General features: G+C 44.8%; 1 protein-coding gene across 16 annotated transcripts in view; it reads right to left on the bottom strand.

The window, feature by feature from the left end:
• LOC149346438 (uncharacterized) overlaps window positions 1-17537 on the bottom strand; it is a 137390-nt gene that overhangs the window by 10716 nt on the left and 109137 nt on the right. For 15 of the 16 annotated variants that reach the window (XR_016292385.1, XR_016292383.1, XR_016292382.1 and 12 more), the window contains 2 exons: window positions 11310-11476; window positions 5572-5742 (listed from right to left, as the gene is read on the bottom strand). The gene's annotated coding sequence lies outside the window, so the exon portion shown is untranslated. The remainder of the gene's footprint in view (window positions 1-5571; window positions 5743-11309; window positions 11477-17537) is intronic. The other variant, XR_016292384.1, reaches the window with a different exon arrangement.

Here is a 17537-nt window from a genome sequence, read left to right as displayed (position 1 = left end):
TGCATTACTGGGCACCACAAGGATGATAATTGCTCAAACTAGCCAAGTACTTGCACACATGCGTGTAGCTCTCATCTATTAAAACCAACAAGTTTAATATATATTATTATAGAATACAGTATAATAAAGATAATTATGAGGCACTAAATGTTAGTTCTCGATAATAAATTTTGAATGATATCAGCTGCTTATTCATTTACTTACAAACACTGGTCTCACTTTTCTTAAGGCAGAGCAGAGGTGGATTACACATTTTTAACAACGTAAAGTAACATGGTGAGGCTTTTGTTAATGTATTATCAATGTCAAGCAACATAGAAGATTGGCCTGAGGGGAGAATGGTGTATGATGAAATGAACGGCGGCGCAGCAAGGACACTGACAAGAAAGGGGACACCACATATGCACACTACCAGTTTGGTAGTGTACAGTTGGTAGTGTGCGCATGTGGTGTCCCTTTTCTTATTACGGTCCTTGTTGCGCCGCCGTTCATTTCATCAAGTAACATGGTTAGGCTTTTGTTAATATATTAGTTAGTCATCCATAAGTACAGGGAACCATATAAGCTATTTCATTACACAACAGTAGGAAAAAATAAAAAAAATCTAAGGCTGAGACGGCTAAGTAGTCATAAGTGAGATTAAGTATCTGCACATACCTACTGCACAATTTTGGTAGCTTTTTGGAAACGGTATATGCGCTAACTGTTGCCTGAGTGAATTTTAGCATGGAGACGGCGTAATTAGTGTCAGTAGCAAGCTCTAGTCGTCGGTATCTGAAAGGCTGAATGCGAAACTTGTGGCCACAACCAAAGAGATCAGTAAATCAGCCACAACCAATCTTGCTGAACGTGGCCAACATTTTGGAAAAATTGTCTTGAAGGCAGAATGCAGCAGGAACGAAACAAAAAGAAAGATGTTGCATATTTTTCGTTAAAACTGACATCAAAGAGCAAATAATTACGTGGCTTCTAAGAGTCAGTCATCTTTCGCGTGATAAGTCGATTATCGCATTCTCTTCTAAGATCAAGCTCTGTTTGGAAGGGACGTGTACTCCATAAAATATGGACATCCAAATGTGCGGTCTCTTGACACAAGAAACGCTAACGCTACCTTCTCTGATCACGCTAGGTGCATTAATGCTTTCGAGGACTTTATACTGAACACACACGCTGTTATCTCGTACATACTTATAGCTCAAGGTTTGATGTAGTCAGAAACCTACAGGAGAATGTGCCGATTGTACATTCAGAGCCACCTAAAAACGGCAGTTTGGAACAGGCAGCACTCAACGGTGCGAACCGCGAGGGGCAGGGGGAACGCCGATGGCCGTGTACGTTCGACATCAGAGCAGATCGGCTGAGTGAGAGGGATCGATGTTCAGATGTGTCTGAGACAGTTTTGCACTACGATTCCTGATGCAGTAGATGTGCAACTTCAGCCGAGTTAATATAGGAGAAAACGCGAGTCAGCTGTGGCACTGCAGAAATCACATCTGCCGCACTTCAGGTTAGAACCACTCCCCTACGGCACTCTAAGAAAGGTCTCGGGAAAATAAGGGATAGACACGCCAATACCCAATGTGTTTCAAGCACCTGCGTGCAAGTCACTGCAGTGGTCACTTTTGGGGCAGATCAGGAGCGAAGTGTGGATACTTGAAAAGCCCAATTTTCTAAGCAGGCTTTCATACTGCTAACGCCTTTGACATTGGAGGGTACCAGAAAAGGATGATCTGACGCGTCCGAAAGTTAGGGCGTCAGAGCGCAACCTGGAGAATATTTACCGGGCACGAAGAAAACTTTATTCATATTCTTGTAGGCGTCTTCTACACAAAAAAAAACATAGGTGCTTATAATCACAGATTAAAACACCTAAAAGACTAGCGGCACTCATATCGCAGGATATGGTGCTAAGTGAACATTTCCAAGTCTCTGTGTAGGCCTCCAGGCCTGATCTTTAGCACTTGTGCATTCATTGAGAATCTCAGACGACCAAAGAGAGGTCGAGCTATTCATGGGGGAAAAAAAAACAGCAGACGCAAGTCAAATTCGGCTCCTTATGCATTCATACGATATATCCACATAGGTTGGCGGCTTTTAACGGCCGTGCATCTAAAACTCATTAGAACAGTATTTACACGACGTATCTTATGTTATAATACCAAGCTGGTACCAAGATTGAGAACAGGTACAATGCTTGCACGTGTTGAGGTTTGTTCAAATGTTCTTCAGACACACTATCTGCTCTTGAGCCATGTGGTCAGGCATTTGCTACATCCCCGAGTATCCTATCAAGACCGGGGAGGTGTGCCATCTTAAGGAGCTTTGCAGCTCGATAGGCACCTCATGTGCCCTCGCATGTATGTCCGCATCCCATCGAAGGCATATAGAGAAGCTTGCTTTGAAAAAGCAATTAAATTTAGTTCCATGCAAGGCTTTGCTTCAGATTTATTGCAGCAGTCTGTTTCTTATGGAGTCCACATTCGGCTGCATATATATTAGATTCCGATCTGTGTAAAAGAAGCCGATTAATTTATTTTCCTCCAGTTATTCTTTCCCAGAACTGCGCGCCGCTGATATACCAACGTCATAAGTTTTGTCTGAAACGCTGAAGCACTAGGCTATGGCACAACGTGAGTGAATTCATACCGCAACTGATTCCTCAAAGGCGCTTTTCTCACGCTTCTCTTGCTTGCATGGTTGTGCAGCTTTGCCTTAGTCTAATAAGTGTCCATAAGGTCCAGCGCGTTTTTGGAATATTTAATTTTTTTGCACCGCAGAGGGAATTCGAGGTGCTCTATAGGCAAGCGGTTTTATGTCGGTGCACAAAAATATAAACTAATAATATAATTGAATGTAGACATCTTCTCAACTCGAAACTTACAAGGCGGTGTTGGTACATTGGCGCTCTGTACATCTGCGATATTTTGGCACAACTCATGCAGCAGGCTTGTTCATTGAAACCATCTAGCGGAAACAGTGCTAGACTCGAGAGACATGTATGATTGTCCCTATTGGGCGGAACATTGCATGGGCACTGTATTCATAGCTCAATAATCAGTGTGGCGAAGAAAAGTTAACTTCGAGCGAATTAGTAGGTGGGCCGATAGCTCCCAAACAAAGCGGTAATCGGTGATTTACACAACGATGTAGCTCAATATTTTGCAGTTAAATTTTGCAAAGATTCCAAATTCTTTGCCTTGGCCATTAAAAACGCACCTTGTATACTTGAGCAGATGCAGTTCGCCCTCAGTGCCTCCTTTGTCTGCGCGCATTTCGTCACTTAAGGCGAACTGCATCTGCTCAAGTATACAAGGTGCGTTTCTAATGGCGAAGGCAAAGAATTTGGAATCTTTGCAAAATTTAGCTGCAAAATATTGAGTTACATCGTTGTGTAAACCATCGATTACCGCTTTGTTTGGGAGCTATTCGCTCACATACTAAGGCACTCGAAGTTAGCTTTTCCACGCAACACTGATTATTGAGCTATGAATACAGTGCCCATGCAATGTTCCGCCCAATAGGGACAATCATACATGTCTCTGGAGTCTAGCACTGTTTGCGCTAGATGGTTTCAATGAACAGGCCTGCTGCATGAGTTGTGCCAAAATATCGCAGGTGTACAGACCGCCAATGTACCAACACCACCTTGTAAGTTTCGAGTTGAGAAGATGTCTGCATTCAATTATATTATTAGTTTATATTTTTGTGCACAGACATAAAACCGCTTGCCTATAGATCACCTCCAATTCCCTCTCCGGTGCAAACAAATTAAATATTTCAAAAAAGCGCTGGACCTTATGGACACTTATTAGACTAAGGCAAAGCTGCACAACCATGCAAGCAAGAGAAGCGCGAGAAAAGCGCCTTTGACGAATCAGTTGCGCTATGAATATGTAGACTTTGAACTCACCATTCCGCTCACCTCAGATGTAGCGTACTTTCAATACCCCAATATATTTCACACCCAAACAAAAATACGAAGATCGTGCGCCAATTTAATATTTTTTTTGTGTTTTGATTGGGCAGTGTTCTATGCATATGTTCACCTTGACGCTGAAACCTGCGGAACCGATTCAGCCGGCATGTAAATCGCAATGTGTTCATGATAGGCTACGTAATGTGCTAAACTAGGCAGAACCTGTAGTCGTGCTGTTCGTTGTCGTTTGTTGGCTCCTATGGCCGGATGTAAAAGTTTATCACCAACAAACTTTGTGGCCACATTGCCACCCCTACGTTCACAAGGTCACCTGGTCATGAATGCGTGAGGTCACAGGAACGAATGCTTATTGTTTGTAAAAAGTCACATCCCAGTGTTTTGAGACAATAGCTGCATGCGAAGCATTCTTAAATAAAGATGCAGGTTGGTAAAGTGACCCAATATTCTGTATAGGGCGAACTCTTCCTTGTTCTCAGCTTTTCGTAGCAGTGACTTTTTTCATCGTTCTAGCTTCTGAAGTGGGCTGCCTCTTCTCGAGGCACCCATGTGACGAGTGCGCGGGTGACAATGCCGCGGGCGCACCTTCACTCATAGTTCAATCAGCAGAGGCTTTTCTTCCTGCTAATCTACAAAGGCGGATCATGCTCATTACAAATTCAGCTGCTACTGCAGCTTTACAGGTGACAACCTAATTACTTGGAACAAGAAAACAATACAAGCTGCATTGCATTGTTGCTTAGAGATGTCACCATATGCCATGCGTTGCGGTGCGCAGGTCAATGTGTAGTGATGAACATTCCATTGCTAGTGAAAGAATGAACAAGATAGTTTTCAGGCCCATGCCGGCTCCGGGCTACACTAAGCAGGTGGGCAGATGAGATCTGGTAGTTGTGCGGGATAAACTGCTGCATCTGGTGCTTTAAAGAGTTAATTTTAGGGATATGGGAGAGAGCTTTGTCATGCAATTGACGCATTTCGGTTTATCACGCTGACTACTGTTGTAAATTATCAAGGTTAAAGTTACAAAAGGCTATGGATATACCGTAAAGTGCGATTAATTTGAACCACCTGTTGACATGTACTGAAGCTGCGCAGTACGCGGGTAGTATTGCAATTCACCTCCATCAAAATACAGCCGGCTTGAGGAAGCGGGGACGTTGTCCCGTGGGCCTTGAGACAACAAGCAGAGCGCCAAAGCCATTCAGCTACCGTGGCGGGACTACTGCAGGCACCCTGATATTAGTTAATGTGCTCTAGAATATCATTGTACATCCATGTTTCAAGCTGTTACCTCTATCGAAACAGAGCTGTCGCGGAGAGTATGGTCTGTGGAACTCGCCAAATTACTGAACAATTTATATTAATTTTATGCGGTGGAGCACTGTGTCTCTCAGCAGTTGTAAGAGTGCAGCCAACACACATAAACGCTTAGTTGAGAGACAAGCACTCTAATATTCCTGTGCACTTCGAAAATTTTACGAACATTTAATACATTGGACAATGCCTGGGAAACAGGAAAAACCTCGAAACATCAAAGCAAAAATTCGCGCCATTACACAGCGAGAGTGGTCACATTGAAAGTTCGCGCCAACACACAGTGTAGTATGCAAGTAAACAAGCCGGTCTCTACTCACCTTTTCTGCCGCAGCAACATTTAGATCACAGCAGATTCATGTACGGGAGCGGTCAGATGACGCGAAGAAGTCGCTGCAGGCAGTGAAGAGCCCACTGCTGCAAGCTGGGAGGTGTGAAGCGGACGGCGATCATTCTCAACCTTGGTTTCCAAAGAGGACGCAGAGTCTGCGCTGGAGAATACGGTGAGCGATGTTAAGGGCGTCGCGGACAAATACATACATGAGACACAAGACGGGCCGAAGCTCGAAACGTTGAGACGTAAACAGACATGTATGCAATATATTAAGTGTGAGAATAGAAACTGCCAACAGGTGTTAGTCAGAGAAAAGTTAATCATTGTCTTATGCAACAGCCATAGTAACATAGGGGTTATCAAGACAAAAATTTGATGGAAGATGAGTGGGTAATCATGTGTTCTGATAGGGTAAGAAAGCGTGCAGTCGGATGGCGGCGTGTACTTAAAGCGGACGATGCCTTGCCCATCAAAGCGTACTGCCAATAATGACATTACGCTGTAAATTAGATTCCAGCAGATACGGACTGATGCGGGCAAAATTAGCATTTTTCATTGCTTCAATGTATTGACACTTCAGGTTGGAAGCACAGAGAGAACTGATAGAGACCATGGCGAAAGGAATAATATTAGATCCCCAGCACCACGTATAGTGTACATATGCACCCTACTATGCACCCTGATGGAACAACGTTAATGGACGAGAAGGAATACACAGAATCCTGCAGACAACATACAGAAGCGGCAATGAGCTGAAATCAGTTCACAAAGTGGCAAAAATGAACGAAAACAGAACAGAAACTTGCTGGCTGTTGAAGAAAAAAAGAACGTTCCAAGAATTCAGAAAAATGAAATGGAGTCCTATTCAGGGTAAAAAAATTGGTCTGGCAAAGTGCTAAGCAGTATCACACCAGTCCCTCTGAAAGGAACCGACAGATTTGAAGAAAATGTGCAAATAGTAAATTCAGTAATTAAAAATCTCAGCAATGATCACATATCACCAAATATTACTTTACCTATTTCTACAACAGACAGCATGGGGCACGAATTCATTGAATATTCAATTCAGTGAATGAATGAGCTATGTAGATTATAGAGACCTCATTATCATCACCATCATTCCAGTTGTAGCCCACGCAGGAGAAATGATTTTTCAATATTCTGACACCTAAGCATGTCCAGCACCAACAGCAGCTACCCCGTTCACGGCAACATTCTAATCATGCTAGCACACTACCTCCCTCTCCACCACGAAGAGCAGCCTTTCCAATGGCGGCTTCTCATCCAGAAAGCCTTAGCACCAGCCTCAGTGCAATTTGATAGCCCCTGAAAGGATTCCAAAACGGTGGGTTGAAAAATTAATACCCAGAAAACTAATATAATATTCAACAGTCTAGGAATAGGACAGCAGTTTCCGATTGGTAGCGAGGCGCTGGAAGTGGTAAGGGAATGTCTACTTATATCAGGTAGTGCCCGCAGATACACACCACAGCAGTGAAATAACTATAAAGACCAGACCAGGACAAATTTTTCTTAAACTAGGAAGTTTCTGAGAAAGCTGTATAGCTTTCCTTTGTAGCCGTATGGCTGCGCTTAGGTGGATGCCAATGAGTAATTACTTCCTTATTACAAATTTACTCCACCTTGGGGGTTTTCCCTAAACATTTGACAAACACAGTTCCCACTTCGAGTTATTGATCAATTCGCTCTCGCCCTACCATAAGCTTGCCGTCCTGATTAGCTCAGTTGGTAGAGCGACTGCTCCGGTGAAGCGCTGGTCCCGGGTTCGGACCCCGGACCAGGACGAATTTTTCTTTAACTGCGAAGTTTCTGAGAAAGCTGTATAGCTTTCCTTTGTAGCCGTATGGCTGCGCTTGGGTGGATGCCATGAGTAACTACTCCCTTATTACAAATTTACTCCGCCTTGGGGGATTCCCCTACACATTTGACTAACTATAAAGATAAGACCGGAAATTGGGCAGGTTCTAAGATCATAAACGGCAGCTTCCAGCTTACCGATATCCCTCAAGAGAAATATAACACCTGTTTATTACCAGTGTATCGGAATGGGGCACAAACGTGGAGGCTAAAGAAAAGGGTTCAACATAATTTGAATACAATGCACCTAGTTATGAAAAGTAAAATGATAGGCATAATGCTGGAAGACGGTTTAATGTTTATGAGGGTTCAACGTCTCAAAGCGACTCAAGCTTTAAGGGACGGCGTAGTGAACGGCTCCGAAGATTTCGATCACCTGGGGTCCATTAACGCCAGATGGTCAAATTTCCGGAGTCCTTCGCTATAACGTCCCTAAAACACAAGAAGAGAGCAGAGTGGGTGAGGGAACAAAAGCAGGTTAATGGCATCATATTCAAAAACAAACAGAACAAATAAGCTTGGTCATTGCATCCAACACCAAGGCAAGATAACCGATGGTCCAAAAGAGTAACGGACTGAAATCCAAGAGGAGGAAAGCGTAGCAAGAGGAGGTGGAAAGTTAGGTGGGTGGATGAGGTTAAGAAATTTGCTGGGATAAGGTGCCACGGCTTGTAGAGGAGCGGGTGAATTGGTGAGAGATATGAAACCTTTGTGATGAAGTGGGTGTGGTCACGCTGATTATGATGATGATGATGATGAAAGGATTGACAACTAAGCATAACGTGTTATATTCATTGTTAGAAATAATTACATGTTGGCTGACATTTCCCGTTAAAAGAACAGTTAGTAATTTTCTCTTCTTAGTAGAAAGCGTGTAAAACATGGCGGTGCGACGTTCTCTGGTCAAAGTTTGGCATAACTGCTTTGTCTCGTCAGTAAGCCATACCTCTGCAAACTATAATTTACACCCATGGAGTAAGGAAGCTTAGGAGAGGTCCTCACTATCCCAACTGCATAAAAAAAAGTGTGCCGGATGTTACATGCTACCGCATGGACTAGTGAGAGACTTTGGCCAATAGCGCAGCCAATAGTCACCTCGAGTGCAGTGTTGCCGCCTGCTTCATCGTAGTCTGCGCATGCGCGAGAACTCTGACACGGCGGCCAATTGGCGAGAGGGTGCCCTCACATAAGGCTTCACGAAATAGGGCTTTACGGAGTCTCCTAAATTCATTCACTCATCCTTGTTTACACAATGATAAAACCACGTCTTTTTTTTTTTCAAAAGTATTCATTTCTTCGATATGCTTTGTGCTGTTTCGAATGCGAAAATTGACTTAATAAAGAGAGTACATTGAAAAGTACACCTCCCTTTGCACCTATAACTCCATGTGCTCTGAACTGTTACGGCTGGATGGTGCCAGTGTTTACTGTCAGTGCGTTCAGCGATAACAAGTAAGGGCGTGCAAATCACACTTTTTCAATATGAAACAGAAGAAGTATAAATTAAGATTATTTGCTCAACAAGGGGAAGCTTTGGGCCAGTTGGAATGACATCTTGAAGAGGAGGAATAACCGCGAACTTGGACGAGACTTAAGAACGAGAAGTAGCTAGTTACCGCTCGTCCGGCCTTCATCTCGTTCTCAAGTCTCGTCCAAGTTCGCGGTTATTCCTCCTCTTCAATCAGGTTATTTGCTGCTTGGCCAAATGATCGTGCGAAACGAATATTCACATAAAACAGCAAATAGCCGGCGTGAGTGCTGAAAGTAACGGAGTTAATGCTGTAGCTGTCGAAAGAAGCAACATTGATCTCCGGAGTGATACCTGCACCAAGAAAGTAAGAATAATAACTCGTTGCCTGTCTTTTCATGCGCCTTAGCAAAATAACTTTTGGTAGTTACGACAACGGAGGACAAGCTAGCGCCACATCTAAATTTGATGCAAGGTTTGCTCAACTTGGCTGAACCCTGAAGCATCGCCTACTCTTGAAAGGCACGTCTGAGCATTGCACACCGCTACACAAATGGAATACTTCGTGGAGCTCGAGAATTGCGACATCATGTAGTGCGGCGTCAAACTAGGCACTGGTTTTAGAAGTACAAGCTTTACTAGCCTAGTGGCGCGGAATTCAGTGTGTAGGCACGAATGATCCTTCACAGGAGGAGAGTAGCTGCTTAAGAAAACACGCGACGTACCACGCGAGTCTCAGCAGCTGTAGCCGCACGCTGCCTATCAAGTGTCTTACTATAGATGAAACATGAATAAAGCTTCCTGGACCGTGTTTACGATTGTTTTGTTGATCCTTTATGCCTTTTACCCAGGTGTGCACGTTTTATACCCTTTTTTACGTCTGCTTTACACGAGTGCCGTCGGACTGGTAGTTTTTTATAACGCATATTTCTCCCAGACAACACCAAACGTTCCGTGGAGGTCCTTAAATGGTCAGAATGTCCTCATTCCGAACAGAACATTCTGAGTACTTTTTGAGTGCATCATGACCCTAGCGTCCTCATGAACATGTACTAAGTTTGTACTTCGCTGGACGACTCGAGGATGAAAATTTCTCAAATGCCCTACAAATGTCCTACACAGGAATATATTGTGTCATTGAACTTAGATACAACAAGCTTTATTCCTTGAACTCGGTCTTCATTAATTAAAAACTGCAGGTTTATTAAAAGATAATTATGTCCAATAATGATATACTGAAAGAAGCCATTGTGTCTGAAGAAAGTGTGACCCTTCAGGAGCTATTTTGATATTTTGGCTTTTAAACTGGTTCTGGTGTACTGCATGCTTATGATGGGATTGGACTTTAGATTTTGGGGCCATTAGTCCAAGTGGCCTTTGCACTACAGTGGCAGAGTTCAACTCCTGAACGTACCACGTACCAACAAATCTAGGTAACGAACCAGTATTGCACAAGGCAAAACTTTTGCATAATCTGTTTGCTAGAACCCAGATCAATTAAGGAAGAAAAGAAAACATTCACAGCCTCTGCTCACACTGCCTACAACTAAGCATTATATTGAAACACATTCTCGGGGCTACATACTCATCTGCCGTCGTGAAAACATACTAAAAACATCGCTGAGAGGAAATTTGAGGATGTCCTGAGGGCATACTATGTGATGACTTATTGAGGATAAGTTGAGTACGTTCTCAGGATAACACAACGTCCTCAAAAATAATCATCAGGACGGCCTGAGGATGTGTTTGCTTTGTATGGAGGTAGTTAGTTCCTCCCCGCATTTTATGTATTCCTTTTTATTAGGTTTGTGTATAAATACGGATTTAGTTCTTGCATAAAGTTAAGTGATTGTTCGTGACCTATGTCAAAAGTGTTGGAGGCATAATCGCTGCTAGTCTTAGGCTAAATATCAACTACGAAAACAAAAATAAAAACTGCTGCTGCTTCTCCTCTGCTCTCAACCTCCCCTCCCCCCCCCCCCTGGAATATATACGCCCCCCCCCCCCCCCCCCTCCCTCCATATTTCAATTCCTGTGGAAACCTGTTTCTCGAGTAGGACCAACGGCATCCTCTGGGAAGTGAATTAGGGGCTGCTAGTAAGCATTGAGCAAATGAGAGCTGAAGATTTGCAGTCGATGGGGAGGGCTTTATGCGAAGCCAAACTTGCGGAAGATTTTCCCGCGCCCCCATGGGCAGCACTTATTAGAAAAGGCAATTTTTTGCTATGTCTCTGCATTGCCATTATTCGTCCCAACATTTGTGCACAGGATGTTAAAAGGAATAAAGTATGTACCAACATTGCTTACAATGTTCGTGCCTCGAGTGAAAAAAACAGGCCCTCCGGCTGCGCCTGTGAAAGTTGCATCATTCTCCTTACCACTTGCACGCGAGCTGCCTTCGGCTCGCAGCGGATGCACCGCTTGGAGTCTTCCTCCGATGACGTGAAGAAATGAGTGCAGGCAGCAGGGCGGTATCCCCTACAGTAATGATCGGAGCTGAGCGTATGATCGGGCCCAACATTGGCTTCCGACGAAGACAGCCAGGCTAGAGCAGAGACGTAAAGACAAGGTTGTGAAAAACAGTCTTAGTTGGCTTGTTCACAAAAGATTGTGTAACATAATAAGAGATTGGCGACACCCTAGGCATCAATGTCTTATGCGGTACCGAATAATAACCTTTGCTCAACATCGCAAACCTTCAAGTGGGTTGTCAGACCGCAGTTACATCGTATCACAGCACACAGATAATTTTTCACTTTGCCTTCACTGAAAGCGCAGTCACTGAGTCCGTGGTTGATATCGTGACAGTGACTATAGCACATAGAGGCCAAAACACAAAGACACTGCTGAAGATTTTCACGATGTTTTGTGCTGCTTGTGTATATTTCTGCACGATTCATTCGAGTTGTGCATCTAGATCAGGTTTCCAAATTTTTGGCGATTAATGTGATCGGTTTCTGCAAATGCAGTTAGGTCCAAGATTTATTTGTCTCATACACAGGGTGATAACAGAAATATCTTGATATATTACACTTTTTGAATGTGACCGTATGACCCCTGTACTGTACGATATCAGTAAACGTTAAAGAAATCCAGCTGCTGGAGATTGTACACAGCTCTTCCTTTTGGCGTCCCCATAGCCAAAGTTTGTTTGGGGCGTTAAACCCCTTGAAATCAAATTGAACAGGTCCAGGTGACCATGCATGGCGGGAGCTTAAAAAACCAGCACTCCTACTACACAAGTCTGCTGGACTGAATTGCAGTTGGGTACAAGGGTCGCACAACCAATAAGCGTGACGAGTTAACTTTTGGGCCCAGCTGGGCTTTGCAGGTATACTGCAACAACAACACATCATATCTGACAGGCACATATATATGAGAGTAGCCAACAGCCACAGAAACCAAGGAACAGAGCGAATTTTTAAATATTTATTTATTTTGTGGTTTTGATCAACTGAGAATATTACTGAATATTTCATCGCTTACAGATAATTGATTAGAAAAGCAGAATAAACATGCAACCACATGGGGTAGCAGCCGAACCCATGACTTCCGAATTACGCACCGGTGCTCTACCAACTGTATATATATATATATATATATACTACGATGAAAAAACTTGCTCGACTGCTGGTAACATAAGGAAAGAGTTGAAGTACACTTCTTAGAGAAACATTTATTTACCGACGGTTTCGGACGGTGGACCGTCCTTCATCAGGGTAACAACCTTACCCTGATGAAGGACGATCCACCGTCCGAAACCGTCGGTAAATAAATGTTTCTCTAAGAAGTGTACTTCAACTCTTTCCTTATATATATATATATATATATATATATATATATATATATATATATATATATATATATATATATATATATATATATATATATATATATATGGCCTTCGTCAGAGTGTCACTCTGACGAAGGCCAGACCCTGGTCGAAACGTTAGAATAAAGTTGTTGTTTTTCTACCGTGTGTCAACCGAATTACGTTTATATATATATATATATATATATATATATATATATATATATATATATATATATATATATTGTATTCAGTAGGGGTTTCAATAGCCCAGTTTACTAGTTTAGGTACAGTATTACGACAAACGCGACTGTTCTTTTAACGTTTATTTTTCCAACAGTTTCGGGAATGGTATTCCCTTCATCAGGGTAGGCTTAAAATGAATCCGTTTCGTCAATATGAGGACACAGAACAAGCGAGGAGGTATATTCTCCGCCCTCTAAACAAACTTGAGAATGAGGGCAGGGGACCGTATAATAGGCAGCACGACAAGTCTCACACGGGCAGCAGCTGAACAACAACCAGAAAATTCAGGGGGCACTTTGAATGTCTAAAGTGCGTAGAGGCGAAAGCGTTTTCCGCACCACTTTCAGTGCTTCTGTGGCACTGGTGGCGTCACATGTAATTGAGGACTAATTACTAAGTGATGACAAATCACTAATTAATGGTTAATTCCTGATTAATGCTTGATTACTGATTAACTGCTAATTAAGCTTAAGCTTAAGCTTCGCCTTTAGGAGTGGAACGCGACAGCGTGTTGTAGCGCTGCCAGGGAGTCCACGGAACGCCACCACCCGTTCGGCGCGATGCCTTGCCGTTTCAACGCAACGGTTTTTGAGGAAAGGAAATGGCGCAGTAAATCTCTGTCATCTCGGTGGACACCTGAACCGCACCGTACAGGAACGGAGGAAGTGGGAGTGAAAGAAGAAAGACGAAGATGGCCCGTAATGAAGAAAATGAAAATTGTATTTGAGGAAAGAAAATTACGGAGTAACTGTCTCACATATCTCGGTGGACACCCGTCAAAATTCAGGGGAGGGGGGTGCACTTTTTTGACCAAAAGTGTGGTCACTGATGTGTGGTTAAGATGTTAAGCTTCGCCTCTAAGAGGAAAACGCTGCCAGGGAGTCCATAGAACGCCATCGCCCATTCGGTTCTACGCCTCGCTCGTCCGTAAATTGGTTTTTGAGGAAAGGAAATGTATTTCTCTCTCATATCTCGGTGGACACCTAAACCTCGCCGGAAGGGAAGGGAGGAGGATGGCAGTGAGCGAAGACACCGTATTCACTAGACGTGCCTTTGTTCATTCCAAACCATCGAGCTGGCATGGCGGAGTGGATAGCATGCTCGTCTCGCACTCCGAAGACCGGGGTTCGATTCCCGAGCTCGACCAATTTTTTACTAGGTTTTATTTATTTATATGGCCTGACTAGAGAAGTTAATTAGGCTAATTGGGTAATTAAGCATTTAACTAAGCTCAGTCCCACTTACTTGGAGCATCACTATATGGTCCCTTCAATTGGTTGCATGGTTACTAGCCAAAGTACAATCGGCCCCGTTTGAAATTGGCGCACTGTGACGTCACGACCGTTTCGACCAACTGAAAAGCGTGACATTGTCTGTCGACAACTGCTGCTTACAACGATGAGACATTAAAGGCTTTCGCCTTAAAAAACAAACGGGGAGGTGGAAATGGTTAAGTAGTAGCAAAGAACGAGCCTGAACAGCACAGCGATAGAAGGGGCAAAAGAGCGTTAAAACCGGCTCTCGGCGCACACGGAAACCGCTACCCCCCACCCCCCCCGCCCCCCCTCCCAATACGCGCACACCCCCGCAAGACGCCGCGGGCGGCCCGTATCAGGTATCCTGAGACGCTTGCAAGGGACGCGTTCGAGAGACGGCCAACACACACTTGTTAACCGCTGCAACGGCAACTTGCGACTGTGCCCTCTGCGTATTTTTGCTTCATTTCGTCGCATTGCTCTCCTGTCGGGCCTTTCTACCAGACAATCTGGTGCCCCTTTTCCCATAAATATACTAGGCTGTCCAAACCCGTGTCCCGCAGTGAGCTTCCCGTGAAAAAACAGCGTCCGTCGGGTAAAATACTGAGCTAGCCCGAGCGTGTAATGGGAAGGCAAAGATGAATTTGGGGGAACAAAACAAAAGAAGAGAAGAGCAGAAAAAAAAAATTAGCTCTAGAAATGTTTTAAGAAAGTGTAACACAAAAAATGTTAACGCACACAAAGGAAGAGAAAAGAGAAAAAGAAAAACTACTGATTAAATGTGGCGCCAAACAAGTATGACATGGTGAGAGCACTTTGATAAAGTTTTGCGCAGTGCATGTGGTTTCGAGATTTGCATGCACACGCAGTTTGAATCATTCTGAGATTATCGAGTTGAGTCGATGTTGGTGCAAGTAAATAACAAATGACAACGAATATGTAGAAAAATGAAAATAAAAATGGCACGGAGAATAAAAAATTGAGCACAAGAAGTTATACAAAAGTTAACAAATTAAAAATAATAATAATACATGTGTGCGGAAAACGCGAAAGGTCTGCGGCCCGCGGAGCTGCCGCGTGGTCCCAATGGTCTAGGTGATAGATCAAAGGTGTCTATTTGGAATGGAACATGGATGCTGGCAGGAGGTTGGACAAAAAAGTACTCAGGAAATAAACTGCTAGATTCCCTGCCATTTCAAAGTGTGTCTGCAGTTGTCAAGAAAAATTAGGTTCAGGCGTATTCTGATAATAACGCTGTCCAAGGCCTATGACCGGCGGAATTTCCTACGTTGGCTCCTTTAAGCAGGATAGTCTCCCGGGAGTAGCGTTCTTGCCATGAGAGAACGTGCCGAATTGATGAATGAAGTACGATTCCCTTTGTTCCCTGTAATATGTGTTAGGGAACCCGGACTGGAGAAGGATTACACAGATGTTTTCAAAACTGTGCAGGGGCAGACGCAGGTGCCTGGAAAGGGGCAAGTTGGGCAGGGATGACACATGCGCTTTGTGGTTGTTGAAGCGGAAACGAAATGTCTTGGTCTGACCAATGTACTCCTCCCCACACACCTCGCATTGAAGTTTGTAGAAAACATTGCTCGAATCGCAGTCGAGGTCTTCATTTATGTGAAACGTAAAGCAATCAGACTTGGATTTTTCCAGTTTGGTGTCGGAAATGTGCGAACACACCTTGCAACGGGGTTTTCCGCATGGGTGGCATCCACCTCGGGCAGCGGTCTTCTTAGTTTTCGCGTTGACAAGCAAGTCTCAAGTTCTTGTCCCTGCGGTACACCACTCGGGGTGGTTCCTTGAATATTAGTGACAGCCTATTACTCTATCTGATTATATTAAAATGACGGCTTAGTATGTTGTTTATCCTGGGAGCAGTTGCGGAGTAAGTAAGGATTAGGTTTGTTTTGCTGTCTTTTTTCACCTTGTTCTCTGCCAAGATGGAAGAACGGTCTAGGCTGCGAGCGCGTTGAATCACGTCTTCGACTATTTTTGGTTGGTAACAACTTTATTCATAGTCCTGCAGAGATTTCGCCGACGGGGCCTTAGGTCTCCCACGTGGGGACGTCGAGGCGCTGCCTCGCCGTCGCCTCGCGGGCCTGCTGGACGGCCCAGAGTTGGTCCCCGAGGCTGGGGCTGCGCAAGGCAGCGGCCAACCGCGGCGGGAGGGTTCCGGAATTAGCACCGTGAAGGTTTTTGTTACAGTCCCACAGCATATGAGTTAAAGTGGCTACATTGGCGTTGCAGACCTTGCATATATTTGTCGGGTATGTACCGGGGTAAAGCCCGTGGTATAGTTCCGGGTGAGCGTCTGCAGTTGTCTGACGTGAGCGTCTGCAGTTGTCTGAGGGTCACCGCGTGCGCCCTGTCCAGCTTGTCGCTGGGCGGAGGGAAGGTTCGGCGGGCCAGGCAGAGGGCCTTGGTAATTTCGTTGTAGCTGGTCAAGCAGTCTTTGGTGCTATTCCACGGACGACGGTCGCCGGCGCGGTTCGCGAGCTCGCGCGCCTTGGCGTGTGCCGTCTGGTTGCGGTTGCGATACGTCCTCGATACTTCTTCCATGTGCGCCGGGGACCATTGAATTCTGGTTTGGAATTCTACCTCCTGCTGGACTTGTCGGTTCCTCATGACTCGGGCCGCTCTCTGTGAGATCCATCCTTTGGCGAAGTTTCTAACCGTCTGACGCGAGTCGCAGAGAACCACGGTGCACGTCGGATCCGTGAGGGCGAGTGCCACCGCCGCTTCCTCCGCCTCTTCTGCGCGTTCGCACGCTACGCTTGACGTTATGCGCGTTTTGTCGCACGAATCGACGACCGCAACCGCGAATCGCGAGCGTTCTGCGTATTCCGCGGCTTCAACGAACCTTGTCCCCGTATCGGTTCCGTGGCTGTGCAGGAGAGCTCTGGCCCTGGCCACTCTTCTTCCCCGGTTGTGTTCCGGGTGGACGTTTCGTGGAATCGGGTCGACTCTTAGCGTTTGTCTGATCGCGTTTTGAATGGCGACTTTCTGGCCTTGTTGTACGTGGTAACGGATGCCGAGACTTTCCATGATCTCGCGGCCTGCTGTCGTTCCCGTTAATCTTTCCAGTTGTGAAGTGCGCTGCGCCTCGGCGATTTCGCTAAGCGTGTTGTGAAGTCCGAGCTGGAGCAAGCGATGCGTGCTGGTGGACTCGGGTAGACCCAGTGCTATCTTGTACACCCTGCGAATGAGGACATTGATCTTGGCTTCTTCTCCCTTGTACCAATTGTGGAATGCCGCAACGTACGCAATATGGCTAATGCCGAAAGAGT

This window comes from Amblyomma mixtum, chromosome 4 (assembly GCF_055824585.1).
Source record: "Amblyomma mixtum isolate Tamu chromosome 4, ASM5582458v1, whole genome shotgun sequence".
NCBI classification, from domain to species: domain Eukaryota; kingdom Metazoa; phylum Arthropoda; class Arachnida; order Ixodida; family Ixodidae; genus Amblyomma; species Amblyomma mixtum.
The sequence above is the reverse complement of the archived record's forward strand: the minus strand, read 5'-3'. Positions and strand labels throughout refer to the sequence as shown.